The 21,915-nt window shown below is 42.0% G+C and overlaps 1 protein-coding gene across 1 annotated transcript in view; it reads right to left on the bottom strand.

The window, feature by feature from the left end:
• Positions 1–21,915, bottom strand: part of TNPO3 (transportin 3) — a 322,931-nt gene that overhangs the window by 162,314 nt on the left and 138,702 nt on the right. Inside the window, exon 4 of the mRNA XM_082632672.1 lies at positions 5,547–6,332. The gene's annotated coding sequence lies outside the window, so the exon portion shown is untranslated. The remainder of the gene's footprint in view (positions 1–5,546; positions 6,333–21,915) is intronic.

Raw genomic sequence — 21,915 nt, forward strand, 5'->3', positions numbered from 1 at the left:
ATCATTAGAGAAATGCAACTCAAAACTACAATGAGGTATCACCTCACACCAGTCAGAATGGCCATCATCAAAAAATCTACAAACAATAAATGCTGGAGACGGTGTGGAGAAAAGGGAACCCTCTTGCACTGTTGGTGGGAATGTAAACTGATGCAGCCACTATGGAGAACAGTATGGAGGTTCCTTAAAAAACTAAAAATAGAACTACCATAAGACCCAGCAATCCCAATACTGGGCATATACCCTGAGAAAACCATAATTCAAAAAAGAGTCATGTACCACAATGTTCATTGCAGCTCTATTTACAATAGCCAGGACGTGGAAGCAACCTAAGTGTCTGTCGACAGATGAATGGATAAAGAAGATGTGGCACATATATACAATGGAATATTACTCAGCCATAACAAGAAACGAAATTGAGTTATTTGTAGTGAGGTGGATGGACCCAGAGTCAGTCATACAGAGCGAAGTAAGTCAGAAAGAGAAAAACAAATACCGTATGCTAACACATATATATGGAATCTGAAAAAAAAAAATGTTCTGAAGAACCTAGGGTTCGGACAGGAATAAAGATGCAGACGTAGAGAATGGACTTGAGGACACGGGGAGGGGGAAGGGCAAGCTGGGATGAAGTGAAAGAGTGGCATGGACTCATATATACTACCAAAGGTAAAATAGATAGCTAGTGGGAAACAGCTGCATAGCACAGGGAGATCAGCTCGGTGCTTTGTGTCCACCTAGAGGGGTGGGATAGGGAGGGTGGGAGGGAGACGCAAGAGGGAGGAGATATGGGGATATATCTATATGGATAGCTGATTCACTTTGTTATAAAGTAGAAACTAACACACCCTTGTAAAGCAATTATACTCCAATGAGATGTTCAAAAAAAAAAAGAAATTCTCAGACATCTTCATCATTTCTTAATAATCATGGTTTATTCCTTCAACTATGGGTATCAGATTATATAAACATCTGAAAGGATCCTACCGTCTATTGGGGGAGACAAAACAAATTTTCAAAAAGGTTAAAAAAATGATAAATGCAATTAAAGTGCTTTCGGTGTTGGGGCAGGGGCAGAAATGACTTTCAGCGGAAGAGAATCTGTTAAGACTTTAAGGAGAAAGAATTTAAGCTAGGCTTTGAAAAGATGGGCTAGTTTCTTCATTTGAAGACAGGATTGGGAAAAAGTAATAGTAAAAGTCCAAAGGTAAGAAAAAAATTAAAAAATCATAAAACCAGACAAAGGCTGCATCCCCTCCCCACAAAAAACCATTTGCTTATTCTGGGAGATACTACAGCTGTGTGAATGCTGATGGGAAGGATCCAGTAAAGAGGGAGTTTTAGGATACCAGTGAGACACAGGACAACCAAAAGATCAAGGTTCCTGAGAATTCAGATAATAAGATGCAGAGCACTGAAATCGGACAGGAGAAGCAGTTGGATCCACACGCTCAAGTTCTACCACATCAGAGGTGAAGGGCTCGTGGTATATTGAAGAAAGGGAGGAGAACGACAGTCCCTGGAAAAAGACAAGACCTAACAAAGAAACAGGGCCAGTCAATGGAATACAGTTTTGATGAAATTCAAGAACTAAGACTTCTATTTAACACAATTTAACTGATTGAAACATCTGTTTGCCCTCAAATTCCCTCCAAAATCAGAGTAAAAAGATTTTTTCCCCCAAGGATGAGGGAACCCACAAGGACAGAAAATGGAAACACGAATGATATTAACAAAACTGTGAAAAGGAGAAAGCTGCTGGGTAAGTGTTAACTCTCAGAGAAGGTCTGAGAAAGCTGAAATTTGTCTGGCAGCAGGGAGGGGGAAGGGATAAGAATGGGGGAAGCCAAGAGGCAAACTAATTCATTTGCAAAATCCCAGTAAGGCTCAAGAATTAGAAGTACTGAGATACACCTGAAGACAGATGCACAGACAGAACAAAAAACAAAGGAATGGCTTCAAAATCTGTGTAAGCGGTTTAGTTTCCTAGATTTGCTCCCTGACTCTGAGGGGCCAGGCTACTATACTATCCTCTCACCATCACAGAAAACTCAAGGTTTACTTTGCAGAGACTGAACTAGAGGGACTCTGGACTCTTGGACAACAGACTCACCTAAGGACAGGAGTATCATACTGAAAAACAGATTATATAAACTAAAGTCTACATACTTAGCCTTTAGATTCCTCCTCCAGTTCATTCTCCTACCTGCCACTGGCAGCCTAGTTCATAACCTCCAGGCAGAAGACTACAGAACGCTCAGAGTAAAAGTGGTCCAAGAAAAAAGACCAACAATGACAGAGAAGAGATGAAGGTTCCCCTCTCAATTATCTGTCAAATGAGGGAGTAATTCAAGAAAAGATCGTGGGAGCCAGGATTCAGCACATCCAATACAAGAAAGAAAAAGGAATTCCCTAGGACAGTGAGATCCCAGGATAATAATTATGCAAGAGACCTGGAGAACAACCAGGCCACATTGGAGCAGGGAGACAGAGGGCTCTCGGGAGAGGTTTCCTTCCACCAAAAAAGGAAACAGATTACCAGTGTGAACATACTAAGAGGATATTTACACCTACTAACAGAGAGTTTGGGATGAATTACTGTACATATAGAGAAAAGAAGGCAAACGTGAAAAAAAGAAAAAGGTAATGATTACCACCAAAAAAAAGGTTGCACAAAAAAGAAATGATCAGGGTATACACACTTCATGATTCACAATGTGTAATGATTTAACCAGAAATGTGGTATACCTATGTTAACCAAAAATGTGGCATACCATAGGCATACCTATGAGTGATGGGGTGTGAGGAAGCGGAGGAAGCCTAAATCCTCATTTTTCATAGGAGAAACTATGAAACTGCTCTTTTTTCTTCCTAAATCTTCTAAAACTATTCCCATTTTATAACTTTAGAAAGTTTTTAAAGTTTGGCTAAAATATTTAAAATTTTAACAATAATAACTTTTATTACTAAATTAACAATAAATTAATGTTTTTCATTTTGATAAAATTAAAATTATGTAAGATTTCAAAAAAGTAAGAATTATTACATGACGTTACTTGAGATTCCTGAGCCAGCAAACTAGAAGAATTTCAGTTGGTTGTGTCATCAGAGCTCACTGCGTGAGTTAGTGATTTAGGGGGGGTTGGTGACTTTTTATCAATGACAAGATCCAAGATGTGACTGTGTGACCAGGTGGCTTAGAAAAAAGTAAAGGAATTAAGAAGCCAAAGTGTTAGCTGAATTGTCAATCCAGATGCTGAAGTTGCCTAAAAATGATGATGTGTGACTGTGCTATTTTCCAGGTCCACTTTTCCACTCTTCTCTACCATGTTTTCTGCCCCAGGATGCTGACCTCTATGGAACAGATCAACAGGTTCCTGAGTCCCCTAGCTTAGGGTTAGGTTTGCCCATTGGGAAATCCCAGGTGGAAGTTAGGAGAATAAGGTGTAGGTATTTATTCTTCCAGCTTCCTCCCTGCAGAAGCACCTCATGCTGGCTATGTCCCTTCAACTGAAAACTACAATTCCTCTCAAGGCAGCCAACTCCATACTTCTCCTGAGAGTCCAAGAAGTAACCACTCTCTCTCTTACCTCTTCTGGCTTAGGGCTGCTAACAGTTTGGCTACAGGGTACTACACTATCTTTTGTGGTACCCCATTATATCCACATCTTTATAAACAGTACCTTTATAAAACAAACACTCCTCAAATTAGTCTATTTCAAGTGTGCCATCTGTTCCTGTTGGGACCTGACTGTAAATAGTGATGATGATGATGGTGATGATGTAAGGCTGTAACAGAGACTAGTGAAAACTAAGTGACTAATATTTAAATAACAATTATTAACATATTTTGAGTTCTAGGTTCCAAGAACTTTGTTAAGCTCTTTGTAGGTATTAACTCGTTTAAACATCACAAATATCCTGTGCCAAGCAAAGATTTTTTTGGTCTGGTTCATTTCCATATACCAACACCTAGCAGTTGCTGGTACATGGTAAGCACTAAAATACTGATTTAAAATACATACAGCAGGGGGCTTCCCTGGTGGCGCAGTGGTTGAGAGTCTGCCTGCCGATGCAGGGGACACGGGTTCGTGCCTCGGTCCGAGAAAATCCCACATGCTGCGGAGTGGCTGGGCCCGTGAGCCATGGCCGCTGAACCTGCGCGTCTGGAGCCTGTGCTCCGCAAATGGAGAGGCCACAACAGTGAGAGGCCCGCGTACCGCAAAAATAAATAAATAAATAAACAAACAAAATAAAATAAAATAAAATACATACAGCAATAAGCAGGTGTAGTAGGGAAGGCTGACTTTCGGTATGGTGTAGCATTTCTCCTATTTTTACTTTGAAAACTTTAACATCAGGGACGTGTGGCTCCCCAGATCACAAAAACTAACTAAACACTAAGATAGACCACATATGAATGATTTTCTTGTGTAGCCAACAGTGAGTCTTATTCCCTTCTCTTCCATGAGGTCACCCAGGACTTGGGTTCCCGATTTTTTTTTTTAAGTGTAATATTCAAAGTTGCAATTTTTGAAATACTTATTATGCACTCACAGCCTAGGAGCTGATTCAAAAGGGCAGAGCATCTTTAAGTACTAGTTATGAGTTTAAAAGAAGAAATGGAAGGGGAGGGAGCAAATTTTAAAACATACTTAGGCGTATAAATGCAGAAATAAGAAAGGTAAAGTCAGCAATATCACCAAGTACACATAATCACACTGAATTAGAGCACTGCAAGGGCAAGTAGGAAAATTAGAGCAGGAAGCATAATACACGAGATTCAAAGAACGCAGAAACACAATAAGTATAATAGGCTGCAATTAACCCCCTCATTGGATGCTGACACAATTATCTGTAATAATCAAGGCAGCTACGATACCCGTATCTTATAAAGAAGCTAAAAATCAGGGGAAAGAGAAGGTTAGAAAACCAATATGCAGCAAAATGAGAACTGCAAAGATTTTCTGAAACGAGGTTTGATTTTTTTTCTTTACGTTGTGTTGCACTCCAAAACACGGGGAAAACTCACGTGTATAAGGATCTAGAAACCCGAGAAGTTTCGAGAATAATGTACTCAAACTAGAGTGAAAAGCAGCAAGCAACAGTGAGATGTAAGGCTATGAGTGGGAAGGAATTGCCGGAGTAACACCTGGACACCGAAGAGAGACGGATAAAACATCCTTAAGTGGAAGACACAGAAAGACTGGGATTGGATTTGGTTGAAGAAAGACAAAACGGAAAAGCAAGGCCTAAGAAACAAATAGTAGCAAGGGTGAAACTTAGAGGACCAGATCGAAGCCACGAGCGAGAAGTACAGGACCTACAAGCCAGATTCTACGGGGTGGGGAAAGGGCCACTTCGCGACCGGCCAGCTGCAACTAGTTTCCGAAAAGCCGCGTACATGGAGCTTCGCAGCCCCACCCCGCGGCAGCAGCTCCTCCCCAAGGAGGACCTCAGGAGGCCAACGGCCGGGCGCCGGCTCCAGCCGAGGTCCCACCCAGCCCTTGCCCCGCGGCGCAGAATGGCCTCTCTCGGCCCCTCACCGAACGCTGCAGCTCCCCAAGCCAAAACGAAGCGCGCTCCTTTCCGCTGGGATCTGGGTCGTGGTACAGCGCCTGCACTGCCTGGTACACGAGCTGCAATGTCGGCTTTGCCCCTTCCATGGTGGTAGCGGTGGTGGCGGCAGCGATGGCTCTGGTGTTTTCTCCCGAGGCTTCTCCGGCTGCTCCGCCTTCGCGCTTCCTCACTTTGTCGGCCACGGCCGCTCCCTGACTGGCGCCATCTCCTCTTTGGCCGTTACCAGGGCAGAGGGGTTCCCCGCTGAAGTTACCCCCTCGGAAACAGAGGTTAGATCGTATTCAAGTTCCTGGTTGTTTTTCCGATCTTACCACTAGACTCTAGACTTCTGAGTCTACACGCCGGTGCTCGCCTCTTGACCCGCTGACTTGCCCTCAGAAAGCTGTCCCAGCCCGACACAGACCATGCAGCATACCTCAGCAGCCTTTACCCGGACCGGAAGCGGCAGCACCAAAACCTTTGGCACACTTCCGCCTGGTGCGGCGTAAACTGCCTCCTTCCCCGCATGCCTCCTCTTGTCTCGCCGCCCCCTCCCGGAAGTGAGAAGGAAAGAAGTGGTTCTCTACCTCCTTGCGTCGGACTGAAGCTCTAGGACCCTCGTGGCTCCCACACCCGTGCAGCTCTCCTCTCCTTGGCAATGGATCCGAGGTCTTTCCTCCTCCTTCCGACTTCTCCATTCCTCTACAGAGAGTCCTTTTGGACCCCCGTGGACAAGGCGCATCAATTCAACCATCTGTGGAGTGTCCACTGTACTGCAAATTCAAAGATGATTTAAGACAAGATTTGTATGCAGACCCTAATGGAGGAGACAGACACGTAATCAAATAACTATTGTACAAACCTGAAAAATGTGGCGCTGAAATAAATACAAAATGCCTAGAATTCCCTTTCCACTAAATTCTGACACCCAAAAAGGTATTTCATTCTATTGCCCAGGACGCTCTGACTCCAGAGTATTTGCACAAACACATTGAATTGTGTTTTTGTGTATGCCTTTCTTCCCGAATCAAACATCGATGGTATAACAATTCACAATTCACAAAAGAAAATATAAATCTTGGAATCTGTACTATGGAGAAAATTTCCAAACGTTGCTGCTTCTCCTTTGCACTAATAAGTAACGACTACTGGGACTTCCCTAGGGGCACAGTGGTTAAGAATCTGCCTGCCAATACAGGGGACACGGGTTCCATCCCTGGTCCGGGAAGATCCCATGTGCTGCCGAGCAACTAAGCCCATGTGCCACAACTACTGAGCCTGCAAGCCACAAGTACTGAAGCCCACACGCCTAGAGCCTGTGCTCTGCAACAAGAGAAGCCACCACAATGAGAAGCCCGTGCAATGCAACGAAGAGTAGCTCCCGCTCACCGCAACTAGAGAAAGCCCACGTGCAGCAACAAAGACCCAATGCAACCAAAAATTAATTAATTAACTGCCACCATTTGATGAATGCTTACAATGTGTAAAGCACTGTAGTTATGAGGTCTTATTTAATCCTTTTAACAATTATATAAAGTAAATCCCCATTTTAACGAATAAGAAATAGGTAATTAATCTGCCCAAGGTTACACATTTCTTAAATGAAAATCAGGATTTGAATCCAAATGTTTTGCTCCAAAAGCTGTTAAGTTGTACAGTCCCTATCATCCTGTATATTGGTTTGTTTCTGAATTGTTACTGTCAAAAGATTTTAACTACCAATATCACAATGAAAACAGTGTTACTGTACACAGTTGATATAATTTTTGACCAAAGGAAAGAATCTTGATATTTTGGTTGCCTAATTCATCCATTCGTTAAAAATTTAGTAAGACTACCTTGGTCTCTGCCCTCATGGAGTTTACAGACCAAATGCAAAGAAAGACAACTCAGTACAGTTGAAAGGGTCTATGAATATCCACAAGCAAAAGAATGATATTGGACCTACCTTGCACCATATACCAAAACTAAAAAAGAACCTAAATGTAAGAGCTAAAACTATGAAACTCTTAAAAGAAAACTCTTAAAAGAGTGTATCTTCATGACCTTGGATTAGACAATGGTTTCTTAGATACGGCACCAAAAGCACAATTAACAAAAGGGAAAATAGATAGTCCGACTTATCTATTTTAGTTCATCAGTTTAGTTAATCAAAACTAAAAGAACACTATTAAGAAAGTGAAATGACAACCCACAAAATGAGAGAAAGTGTTTGCAAATCAAATATCTGATAAGGGATCAGTATCCAGAATATATAAAGAACTCATAATTCAACAATGAAAAGACAAGATAGGGGTTGGTCACTTGAAAGACTATGCGTGTGATTAGAGAGTTGCAACTTTGGACCAGATTAAGTGCAATCACTTAACACTGATATAATCATCTGTGCCTAGTAATGAAACCCTGATCAAAACTCTGGACAGTGAAGCTCAGTAGAGCTTTCTGGTTAATGAACAGGTTAATATGCCAGATGGGTGATATACCCTGACTCCACCAAGAGAGGGCATGGGAGTTCTGTCTTCTTCCCAGACCTCCTGCTATGTATAGCCTTTTAAATACATCTTTATTTATATGTGTAGCACTTAACTGAGTTCTGTGAGTTGTTCTAGCAGATTATCAAACCTGTGGGGGTAGTGGGAACCCCTGAATTTGTAGCCAGTTGGTCAGTAGTGCAGGTGGCCCGGGGACCCCTGAAGTAAGGCTGACGTTTGAAGTGAAGGCAGTCTTGAGGGGGACTGAGCCCTTAAGCCTGTGGAGTCTGATACTAACTCCAGGTAGTGTCAGAATTGACTTGGCCTTCACCCCGCTGCTGTAGAAACAGAACAGGTAAGATGTTCACGAAGTCTGTAATTTAATTTAACAGACATAAGCGCTGTCCTCCCCAAAATAGATGAAACAAATATGTTAACAATTATTAAATGTAGGAGACAGGTAATTGTGGTCACAATACCATTCTCTCTACTTCTCTGTTTGAAATTTTCCAAATTAAAAAAAAGTCAAAACTGGAAAAAAATTATGTCAATTTTTATTTATGACATGAAAAGATGTCAGAAAATATTATTGGGAAAAGAAACAGGTTATGACTCAGCATGTGAAAATGTTCATTGACATGAAATTATATCTATGTTTCTATATAGGTAGAGAGGTGTCTGGAAGGATTTTCAACAAAATGTTAACAAAGGTTATCGCCAGGGATGGGATTTTGAGTGGTTTCTACTTTCTTTTTTGTCTGTGTTTCTTCATAACATTTATCACCCCTTGACATATTCCATATTTTTATTATTTTTTGGCTACTCTCTCCATTAACATGTAGTCTCTAGGTCACTGTCATATCCCCAGTGCTTTGAATGGTGCCTGACATAGGGCAGGGAAACAATAAATATTTGTTAAATGCATTAATAAAGCTTCTATGATTTGAATTTTTCTTTCTAATGATTATTTTCACTTTTAAAACAACACAGGTGTTTTTTTCCAAACAGTGACACTATAAACTTGAAGTCATAGTTGTCAGGAGCCAGTGTTGACTGAATCTTAGTGGCTGTTTGCCAAAAGGCTGTACAGCACAGACCCCTCCTGGCCCAACTTCAATCCATAGGGCACATATTCTATACCAAATTCCTCCAGCTGCACAACCTGAGACGGCCATAAACCCAGCACTGGACGAACCTCTTTCCTTCATTTAAACCCACATTCAGGGCTCACGTGCTGAGGATATCACCTGCCTTTGTCTGGTTCTTCAGCTCAGAACTGCCCTCAGTCGTGGCCAGCTTTTCCCCCAGTTTCACTTGCAAAGCAAATTCAAACTGGTGAGAGGGGCTGGGAGAGAAGGATGGTGAATAGAGATCATGAATTTCTATGGAATACGGAGAGCACAAATGAACTGTCCACAGTCAAAAGGAGCCTTTAAAGTTTAAAGACAGATGTCCTGAGGGACAGTTCTGATAAACAGGGATGGGAAAACAGAATAGGTTTGAATTTTTCTGAACATTAACAAAGTGAAATTCATTTCAGAAAAATAAAAAAAATACTGTACAGAGAACCCAAGGGCAATGGTAGAGCAAAAACATACACAGTTCAGTCAACGTCCAAGCTGCCCCGATTCCTTCTCCTTGATTCCTCACAAAGTCTTCCTTCACTCGTTGAACTCTTCTCTTTGGAAGCCAGACACAGAGGAGGGGAACAGTAGCTTTCTCCCAACAAGCTTAATTTCTATAAGTCATATTATATCCATAGGTTTTTGACTTTTAGTGCAGTTTTACTTCAGGGTATTAACCAATATATTGGAGCTGGTATGATATGGGTCAAACTGTAACCCACCCAGGCTGACAGATTACACTTCCCTCACAAATGCAGAAGACTCCATTTGGCTGTAGGGAGAAAAAAAATAACTCTCTCTTGTACGGCATGGTGGAAAGTGGGCTATCCTAAAAATTAGACCCCCTGGTGCCAGTCCCAGCACCACCACTTTATGGCCATATGACTCTAGCCAAGTAACTACCTTCATAAGCTGGAAAAAGGGGCATGATACCTGCCCATCCAACACACAAGGAGGACCAAGTAAGATCACGTGAAAGTGCTTTGGAACTGGCTCCTTGTAAACAACTGTGAAGTAATTACCGTTGTACAAAAATATGGAGTCAAACTGTCACTTCTGGTCTTATTGAGATCCTTAGAAATCTCAAGTTTTTACCCCCAAACCAACAGGCTTTTCAAATACGCGAGGAACGGTAGCTTAATGAGCTACCCAGGCTGTAAACAAGCCAAAGGCTTGGCTACTCCACCAGCCAAGCACCAGTAAACACTGTCACACCTTCCACAGTGCCTGCATCTCCCCGATTCCTGGGGTCAAAGTGTTTACCAGCTGGCTCTTGCTTCTGGAAGAATTCAGATATTTACATCCACCTTCCCTCCCACTCTACTCTTAGTAGGCACTGAGCACGCACCTGCTCTGGCTCCATGCTGCTGGATCCAGACTCCAGGACCTCCTTCCATGAACAAACCCAACGCCCTCCTCATTGTCCTCCAGCCTTCTAGATCTCTCTACAGCCTCAGACAGCTCAACTTCCCTGTTCCCCCTGTGCCCCAACACTTCATTTCCCAAGACTTCAACTTCCACAGCTCAGCCCTCCCTGATGTCACTTTGATTCTCAATGGTGCCTATCAACCCAGCTGCATATTAAACTCACCTGGGCGGAGGGAGGGGAAACTTCCTTGGTGGTCCAGTGGGTAAGACTCAGTGCTTCCAATGCAGTGGGCCCGGGTTTGATCCCTGGTCGGGGAACTAGATCCCTTAAGAAGTCTGCATGCCGCAAAATATACCCCACATGCTGAAACGAATATCCTACACAGCCACCCCAAAAAAGGAAAAAAGAAAAAAAATCACCTGGGGTGGTGATGCCTGGGTACCTCTCTAGACCAGTTAAATCAGAAATCCTGGGGCTAGGTCTGGGGCTCCAATCTTGGTACCTTAAAGCTCCAGGTGATTCTAATGTGCAGCTAGGTTGCTGGTCATGCCGTCATTTTGTCACGGAAGGGTTTCTCAACAGGAGAGCTACTGGCATTTGGGGCAGGACGATTCTTCCTTGTGCAAGTCTGACTCAAGCATTGTGGAGTGTCGGTAGCATACCCCCGTCATGGCGACAACCAAAAATGCACCAACATCTCTAAATGCCCTCACTTGAGAATCTTACAAGCTCCTTCTCTTCCTTTTGTGCCCACCCCCAAGTGAAAGCCCCTCCCTCCCAGCCCCACCCTTCAATTCTCAGGTGACCAGTTGTTCTAGTTTGCTCAGGACCCAGGGTTTTCCCAGGACATGAGGCTTTCAGTGCTAAAACTAGGAAAGTCCCAGGCAAACGACAATGGTTAGTCATCCTAGATTTTCTTCTCTTGCCTCCCATGAGGGATACCCATTGTTTTTTCTGCTTCCCTCACCTCTTTTCTGGGAACTGGCCCTTCCCGATCCCAACCTTCCTCCATTCAAAGGTTACACTGGGAACAGCCTTGAAGAGGTTGCTTACAGAAACTGGGCCCCCCGAGTTCCTCCCCCAGAATTTGCAATTGGAAGTGGATGCTAGTCACAATTTGGCTAGTGCTCCAAAAGAGATTTAAATTCAGGAATGGTTGGTGGCCATTTCCTATCATGAAGACTGCTGTGAGGTGTGGGAGAGGATGGGCAGTGCAGAAAATCCGTCTGTAACAACAGAAGATACATGTGCCCTGATAGAAACACATACCGAGGTGAGGTAGAAGCTTCCTGGCTTCTACACAGTGCTCAAGTGATTCTCAAACTTGAGCCTGCATCAGCATCCCTCATGTAGAGGCGTCCTTAAAACGCTGTTTTCTGGGTCCTGCCCCCAGAGCATGTAATTTGGTAGGTCTGCATGTGGCCCAAGGATCTGCTTTTCTAAGGCACTCCCGGGTGGTGTTGATGCTGTAAATTATGGATTATGTGAGGACCCCTCCTCTGGGCCAGAGTTCCAGGGCCTCTGAGGGCCCAGCAGGTTCAGCCCCACCCTAGGGTTACATGAGCCTGTGTCTTTCTAATAAATCCCCCCCTTTTTTTTCTTAAACAGCTTTATGGAGATATAATTCATATAGGGTATAATTCACCCACTTAAAGTGTCCAATTCAATGATTTTTAGGAGATTCACAAATATGTACAGCTATCACCAATTTTAGAACAATTTTCATCACCTCAAAAGAAACCCCATCTCCTTTAGCTATCACTCCTCTCCCCATGCCCTTCTCTCCCCACCCTTGCTCTAAGCAGCCACTAACCTATGTTCTCTACATAACGATTTTGCTGTTGTGCACATCTCTTATGAATGGAATTATATATTATGTAGCCTTTTTTGACTGGCTTCTTTCACTTGGCATGATGTTTTCAAGATTTATCTACGCTATAGTACGGATCAATACTTCATTCCTCTTCAGACGCTTTGCTCATTTTAAATTGGGTTATCTTTTTTATTATTGAGTTATAACAGTGTTTTATATGTACTGGATACAAGTCTCTTATCCAATATGATTTGTACATATTTTCTCCCATTCTGTAGGTTGTCTTTTCACTTTCTCGATGGTGGGAGCTGAATGTTTGTGCTCCCGTTGAAATTCATATGTTGAAACTGTAATGCCCAATTTGATGGTATTAGGATATGGGGCCATTGGGAGGTGCTTAGGTCATGAGAGTGGAGCCCTCATGAATGGAATTATGCTCTTATAAAAGAGACCCCACAGAGCTCTGTAGCCCCTTGTGCCATGTGAGGACACAATGAGAAGTCTGCAACCCAGAGGAGGGTCCTCTCCCAGCTATGCTGGTACGATGATCTCAGATTGCCAGCCTCAAGAACAGTGAGAAACAAATTTCTGTTGTTTATACCTGCTCAGTCTGTGGTATTTTGTTATAGCAGCTCGAATGGACTAAGACAGTGTCCTCTGAGGCACAAAATTTGTAAATGTCGATAAAGTCCAATTTATCTATTTGTTGTTTTTGCTCCTCATGCTTTTGGTGTCATTTCTAGGAATCCTTTGCCAAATCCAAGGTCATGAAGGTTTACCCCATGTTCTCTTCAAAGAGTTTTATAGTTTTATATCGTATATCCTGTATGATCAGGCCACCCAAGATGGCTGTTCTCTTGCTCTCTGAACATCCCCTGCTCGACCAGTCCCTGCCTCACCTACACCCTGCTTACACGACTGACCCTCCCTCTTAATCATAGAGCCTAATCAGTAAATGCCTATGTACTTGCTCCTGGCCCCAGCTAGTGATTGTTCTAATCTTTAGATCAGAAATATCGCCACTATGTTAGTTGATCAAAGCAGCGGTGAGGGGCGCGCCCCTCAGCTGGTTGCCCTGGCAACTGATGAGCCAACCTGACATCAATTCCCCCTAAAACTAGTAATCTCTGTCTTCCCCTGGTAGTGAAGATCACTGCCATGTCCCGCCTGCCATCTGCTGGGCATGGTGGGGTGTCACTCCAGGACCTTGCTTCAGACATGTTAGCTCCCTGCTCCATTAAACCCCTGATGTCTCTTGTCACTGACTCCTGGCTCTTTCTTCTTCAGTCTTGAAGCTGCAAGACAGGGCTTGCAGCACTGCGGGGTGCAGCCCAACACATCCATTGTGAGTTAATTTTTGTATGTGTGTGCGAACTTCATGCTTTTGCATGTGAATATATAGTTTTTCCAGCACCATTTGTTGAAAAGACGATTCTTTCTCCATTAAGTGGTCTTGGCACTCTTGTTGAAAATCCGTTGCCCATAGATGTATGGGTTTATTTCTGGACTGTCAATTCTATTCCTTGGATCTATATGTCTGTCCTTGTGCCAGTACCACACTGTCTTGATCACCATTGCCTTATTTTATCTCATTCCATTTTAGTTTGTTATTTATTTATCTTTTGGCCATGCTGTATGGCTTGTGGGATCTTAGCTCCCTGACCAGGCATTGCACTTGCACCCTCAGCAGTGAAAGTACACAGTCCTAGCCACTGGACAACCAGGGAATTCCCACCATTGCCTTATTTTAAATTTTGAAATTGGGAAGTGTGAGTTCTCCTACTTTCTTCTTTTTTAAGATAATTGTGGCTATTCTGGGTACCTTAAAATTCAATATAAATTTTAGAATCAGCTTGTCAATTTCTACAAAGAACTCAGCTGGGACACTATAGAGATTACACTGATTCAGTAGATCAGTTTGAGGAGTATTGCCATCTTAACAATGTTGTCTTCCAATCCATGAACATGGGATGTTCTTCTAATTAGTTAGATCTTTAATTTCTTTCAACAGTGTTTGTAGTTTTCAGAGTATAAGTTTTGCACTTCTTTTGTTAAGTTTATTCCTATTTTTATAAATAAAATTGTTTTTTAATTTTATCTTTGGATTGTACACGGTAAGTATATAGAAATACAATTGATTTTGTATATCGATCTTGTATCCTGCAAACTTGCTCAATTCATTTATTAGTTCTAAAAGTTTTTTAGTGTATTTTTTAGGACTTTCTATATACAAGATCATATCATCTGCAGATAGAGATACTTTTACTTCTTCCTTCCCAATTGGGATGCTTTTATTTCTTTGTCTGGCATCTATGCCAATGTAACGAATAAATGGTAGGGATCTAAAAGAGCCCATTTCTCACCTGGATGAAAGAAAGGAAAGACTCAGCACTAAATCTATGTATTAATTAGGAAAACCCAAAAGAGTTTAGTTTTGGAGGACGGAGGGAACAAAAAGTGCCCACTGAACTGAGAAGTTATCCTGAGACCAAAAAATGATGCACGTAGCTCCATATAATCAATGAATCAGTTTCTCATACGGTAACTTACTCACAGGGTGGGATTGGCCAGTTAACGATCCAGAAGCAGTCACAGCTGCACTCTGCACCGCCAAGATGCCATTGGGACAATTTCATAATTAACCTAGGGTTAGGGGGTATACAGTTGGAAACAAGAAGTGCGTTCCTAAGCCAAGATTTATGAATAGGTAACTAGTCTCTTCGGTGCTGGGAATATAGCAGTGAAGGTTTGCATCACTGTTTGGGGACGAATAGAGCATAAAGGCCACCTAGACCTAACGGTCATTAAACTATATCTACTACTACAAAGCCCTTGATGACAGAGAAGAGCTTACTATACAGGTCAGCCCTAGGTAGAGTCAGTGGAAGAATAGGAGGAATTGAATGGGCCCAAGATGGCATCAGTTATGTTAACAGCCATACAGTTTAGAGATGGGTACATAAACAGTACGTGATTCCTTCAAACTTTCTGTTACAATTTAATTCAAAGTTCTTCTGGGGACACAGTATTAATGCAAGTACTGAATTTACATTCCTGATCCTGATGAAAGCCTTTTTAAATCCACTTGTCTTGAAATAGTACTTTACAAACTTTCCACTAAAGATGCCCTAAAGGGAGAGAAGAGGAAAAATATGAGGAGCAATCCTATACAGCTTATGATAACATGAAATAACTTTGAAGTGTTACGTTTTATCTTAGAAATTCATGCAGTTTTTATTTTCTATTCCAAGATAAAGTCAGTTCATTTTAACATTAAAATAATGTTTTTTTTCCAAGATAAGAAAGGAAGCAAAGCCTTTACCATATGATCCAACAATTCCATTTCTGGGTATGAAATTTAAAAACCCCTGAAAGCAGGAAGCTGAAAACTTATTTGTACACTCACGTTCATAGCAGCACTATTCATAACAACCAAGGGATGGAAGCAATCCAAATGTCCATTAACAGATGATTGGGTAAACAAAATGTGGTGTACACATACAATGGAATATTATTCAGTCTTAAAGAAGAGTGAAATTGACACATGACACAACATGGATGAATTCTGAGGACATTAAGCTAAGTGAATTAAGCCAGTCACAAAAGATAAATACTGTATGATTCCACTTATATGAGTATCTAGGGTAGTCATATTCATAAAAACAGAAAGTAGAATGGTGGTTGCCAGGAGCTGGGCAGAATGGGGAATTGTTTAATGGACACAGAGATTGGCTGCACAGCAATGTAAAATAAATATAGTTAATAGTACTGATCTGTAACTTAAAAATGGTTAAGATGGTGAATTTTATGTCGTGCATTTCTTACCACAATTAAAAAAATAATTTAGAAATTTTTTAAAGTTTTAAAAGAAGGCCTTATAATTTGGTCAGAGGAAGCCAATTAGTATTGAGATTCAGCTACAACTAAGTACACTGCCTTGGTTTAATTTACGGAACTATTTATATGGTCACCTTTTTTTCATTATCCTGTAGGGACCTCTCTGCTCAGAGAATCATCCTAGTCCCCAGGCCAACAATAAACAGGGACTGAGACAAAGGAATAGACTGTATGACTCTCAGTGTGTTTCTGTCATGCCATGGGAGCCTTTCTGGGTCATCACCTATTGTCTTCCAGGATTTAGAATGCATTCTAGAATATCACTCAGCATAGGTGAAGGATTAAGCTTTATTAGGTAAAGGGAAGCCTTACAAGGCTGGGTCAACAAACAAAGAGAAAGCAGGGGTCCCCCAAGGAGAGGTGTGCTAGGGTTAGTGTGCTCTGCTGGATCCACAGAATAAGTCTGTGTTCTGCTCTCTGTTCTACCTGTTCTCATAGTGCTGATGAATCAAGGAGTGAGTTAGCAAATTTCTGACCAAAAAAGACGACTGGAAAAAACAGATTTTGGAGTATACCCCTCCCTTCCCCAGGTTCACATAACAAATGTTCAAAGGCTTAGAGCTCATTTCAATTCCATGCGATAATCTTGCCCCATGCTACCTTTGTGTATCCGCTTAATAACACGTTCACCATGCCCTCAATGTCTATAGGTACCATGGAGGGAAATACACAACAAAGAAAAATCACCAATCAGAATTTCTAACAAGAGAAGGGCCAGCAGCAATAGACCCTACCACAAAGAGAAAACCATGATGAAGCTACTTCCCAAACATCCTGAAAATTCTTTCTACCCAGAAATAGCGGCCCACCAAATTTTTGGCAAATCTCCATCCTTATTCCAAGAATAAATAATAGCAAAGCCTTACCTATGCTTACCACGTGCCAGGGACTGATCTAAGCATCTTACATACATTAATTCATTTAATCATCACACCAACCCTATGAGGTGAGCACTCAATTTATGCCCATTTTATATAGGGGGAAACTAAGGCATAAAAAAATTAATGAACTTGCTTATGGTCAGGATAAAAAAACCAGGATTGGAACCCAAGCAGTCTGTCTCAGAGTCTGTGCTTTTAACCACCACGTTAAACAGAACTGAGACCCTGGGCTAAATTCTGAGAGGGCCTTAAGTATGCATTGTCCTGGGACCTGGGAAGCCTTAGGGGGAGAGAAGCACCAATAAATGTGACAGGAAATAGGGTGTGTCCAGGAAGAGAGCCAGGTGGGATGAGAGATGTTGCAGAACATTGGTGAGGGTAGAAGAGCAAAATAAATCGGGGGGAGTACAGTTGGGAGGGAGCTTTTCAGGGTGAAAAAATAGTAACATGACAAACATGAAGCCACAGAGGATTGTAAAGTCCCTTGGACTCTTTTAAAATAGCTTTATTGAGGTTAATTGACATTCAATAAACTGCACATTTAAAGTGTGTAATTTGATAAGTTTTATGTATACACCCATGAAACCATCACCACGGTCAAGATAATGAAAATAGACATTACCCCCCAAAGTTTCTTTGTGCCCTTTTGTAGACCCTCCCTCCCTGCACCTCCCCCCAAACTCTCCCTCTGCTTGTCTATGATCTGTTTTCTGTAACTATAGATTATTTCACATTTTCTAGAATTTTACATAGTCTTTTTTGTCTGGTTTCTTTCACTTGGTGTAATATATTTTTTTTCCGTGCTGCACAACTTGTGGGACTTTAGGCCCTCGACAGTGAAAGCACAAGAGTCCTAACAACTGGACTGCCAAGGAATTCCCTTGGTGTAATTATTTGGAGATTATTTGGAGATTCATCTGTGTTGTTGGGTGTATTAATAATTTATTCCTCTGATAAGGGACTTATATCTACACTATGTAAAGAACGCTTACAACTCAACAATAAAAGACAAACAATCCAATTTTGCAAATGAGTAAATGATCTCAATAGACATTTCTCCAAAGAAGATACACAAATGTACATGGAAAGATGCTTACCATCATTAGTCATCAGGGAAATGCAAATCAAAACGACAATGAGGGGCTTCCCTGGTGGCGCAGTGGTTGAGAGTCCGCCTGCCGATGCAGGGGACACGGGTTCATGCCCCGGTCCGGGAAGATCCCACATGCCGCGGAGCGGCTGGTCCCGTGAGCCATGTCCACTGGGCCTGCACGTCCGGAGCCTGTGCTCCCCAACGGGAGAGGCCACAACAGTGAGAGGCCCGCGTACCGCAAAAAAAAAAAAAAAAAAAAAAAAAAAAACGACAATGAGATACCACTTCACACCCACTAGGATGGCTATAGTTAAAAAGTCAGATAATAGCAAGTATTGGTGAGTATGTAGAAAAATCATAACTCGCATACACTGCTTATAGGAATGTAAAATGGTACAACCACATTGGAAAACAGTCTGGCCGTTCGTCAAAAAGTTAAACAGAGAGTTACCATTTGACCCAACAATTCCAATCCTACATTTATTCCCAAAAGAAATGAAAACATACATGTGTGTACAACTTGTACACAAATGTTTATAGCAGCATTATTCATAACAGTCAATATGTGGAGACAACCCAAATGCCCATCATGTGATGAATGAATAAATCGAATGTGACATATTCATGCAATGGAATATTGTTTAGCCATAAAAAGAAATGAGCGACTTCCCTGGTGGTGCAGTGGTTAAGAATCCGCCTGCCAATGCAGGGGACACGGGTTCGAGCCCTGTTCCAGGAAGATCCCACATACCGCGGAGCAACTAAGCCCATGAGCCACAAGTACTGAAGCCCGCGCACCTAGAGCCCACGCTCCTCAACAAGAGAAGCCACCGCAATAAGAAGCCCGCGCACCACAACGAAGAGTAGTCCCCGCTCGCCACAACTAGAGAAAGCCCAGGTGCAGAAACGGAGACCCAACACAGCCAAATAAATAAATAAATAAAAATTAAAAAAAAAAGTGAGGTACTGATACACGCTACAGCATGGCTGAACCTTGACAACATTATGCTAAGTGAAAGAAGCCAGCCACACACACACAGACAAACACATATTGCATGATTCCTTTTTTTTTTTTTTTTTTTTTTGCGAAACACGGGCCTCTCACCGTTGTGGCCTCTCCTGTTGCGGAGCACAGGCTCCGGACGTGCAGGCCCAGTGGCCATGGCTCACGGGCCCAGCCGCTCCACGGCATGTGGGATCTTCCCGGACCGGGGCACGAACCCGTGTCCCCTGCATCGGCAGGCGGACTCTCAACCACTGCGCCACCAGGGAAGCCCCATGATTCCATTTTTTAATGAAATGTTCTGAATCGGCAAATGTATAGAGACAGAAAGTAGATTAGTGGTTGCCTAGGGCTGGGGGCAAAAGTTGGGGGGAAAATTGAAGGTGTGCAGGTTTTCTTTCTTTTTTTGTTACTCTTTTTTTTCTTCAATTTACTCATTTACTTATTTTGGCCGCACCGGGTGTTAGTTGCAGCGTACTTCGTTGTGGCATGCAGACTTAGTTGCGCCATGCATGCAGGATCTAGTTCCCTGATGAGGGATCGAACCTGGGCCCGCTGCATTGGGAGAGCGGAGTCATACCCACTGGACCACCAGGGAGGTGCCCAGGTTTTCTTTGTGGGGTGTTGAAATGTTCTCAAATTGATTGTGGTGATGGTATGCACAACTCTGTGAGTATACCAAAAACCTCTGCCTTGTATACTTTAAATGGGTGAATTTTATGGTATGTAAATTATATCTCTCTAAAGCTGTTACAAAAAATATTTTGTTACTTTTACTGATGAGTAGCATTACATTATATAAATATACTGCAGTTTTCTAATCAGTTTACCTGTTGATAGACATTTGGGTTGTTTACAATATTTGGCTATTAAAAATAAGGCGGCTGGGAGCTCAATAGTAAGAAAACAAACAACCCAATCAAAAAATGGGCAGAAGACCTAAATAGACATTTCTGCAAAGAAGACATACAGATGGCCAAGAGGCACATGGAAAGCTGCTCAACATCACTAATTATTAGAGAAATGCAAACCAAAACTACAATGAGGTATCACCACACACCGGTTAGAATGGGCATCATCAGAAAATCTAGAAACAACAAATGCTGAGGAGTGTGTGGAGAAAAGGGAAGCCTCTTGCACTGTTGGTGGGAATGTAAATTGATACAGCCACAATGGAGAACAGTATGCAGGTTCCTTAAAAAACTAAAAATAGAATAACCATACGACCCAGCAATCCCACTACTGGGCATATACCCAGAGAAAACCATAATTCAAAAAGACACATGCGGGCTTCCCTGGTGGCGCAGTGGTTGGGAGTCCGCCTGCCGATGCAGGGGACGCGGGTTCGTGCCCCGGTCCGGGAGGATCCCACATGCCGCGGAGCTGCTGGGCCCGTGGGCCATGGCTGCTGAGCCTGCGCGTCCGGAGCGTGTGCTCCGCAGCAGGAGGGGCCACGGCAGTGGGAGGCCCGCGTACCGCAAAAAAAACAAAACAAAAAAAAAGACACATGCACCCCAATATTCATTGCAGCACTATTTACAATAGCCAGGTCATGGAAGCAGCCTAAATGCCCATCGACAGATGAATGGATAAAGAAGATGTGGTACATATGTACAATGGAGTATTACTCAGCCATAAAAAGGAATGAAACTGGGTCATTTGCAGAGACGTGGATGGACCTAGAGACTGTCATAAAGAGTGAAGTAAGTCAGAAAGAGAAAAACAAATATCGTATATTAACATATATATGTGGAATCTAGAAAAATGGAACAATGAACCGGTTTGCAAGGCAGAAATAGAGACACAGATGTAGAGAACAAATGTATGGACACCAAAGGGAGAAAGCCGCAGGGGGTGGGCGGATGAACTGGGAGATTGGGATTGACATGTATACACTCATATGTATAAAATAGATAACTAATAAGAACCTGCTGTATAAAAAAAAAAGAAATGTGGCTAGGATAACAGTGGAATTTATATTTTAATTTTATTTAAACATTAATTTTAAAATATGACACATTTAAACGTTTGGAAAATATTTCAGTATGTTTGGAAAAAATCAAGCAAATGAGTCAAATAATTTGATTATAAACTTTATGAAATCTAAATATAGATAAAGTCTTTCCAATCAATATTTAACATGTGTGCAGTAAGTGTAAAATGCACAACAGATTTTACAATCTTATTATGAAAAAGGTAAAATATCTCATTATTAATATATTAATTTTAAAATGACTATATTTTTATATATTACACTTAAAAATATATTATTATAAGTAATTTCACCTGTTCCTTTTTACTGGTTAAAGGGAAAATTGGAAACTTTCAAATTACATATGTGACATTTTATTTTCATCAGAGAGCTAATTTAAGCTATTATTTAGATATTAAAGAGCAGATTTGACAAATCCCCCTATTCTGTAGGTCCATGAATATAATTCTTAATGTTATTGACTTATGCTGCTTTACATTAAAACAGAATAGAGTTTCTGGAAAAAATAAAATAAAATAAAGCTGCTGGGCACTTCTCTCGTGGTCCAGTGGTAAAAGAATCCACCTTCCAATGCAGGGGATGCAGATTCAATCCCTGGTCAGGGAACCAAGATCCCACATGCCTTGGGGTAATTAAGCCCAGGCACCACAACTACTGAGCCCGCTCGCCCTGAAGACTGCATGCCACAACTAGAGAGAAGCCCAAGTGCCGC

This window comes from Mesoplodon mirus (assembly GCF_964341445.2).
Source record: "Mesoplodon mirus genome assembly, chromosome: 9".
Classification (NCBI taxonomy): domain Eukaryota; kingdom Metazoa; phylum Chordata; class Mammalia; order Artiodactyla; family Ziphiidae; genus Mesoplodon; species Mesoplodon mirus.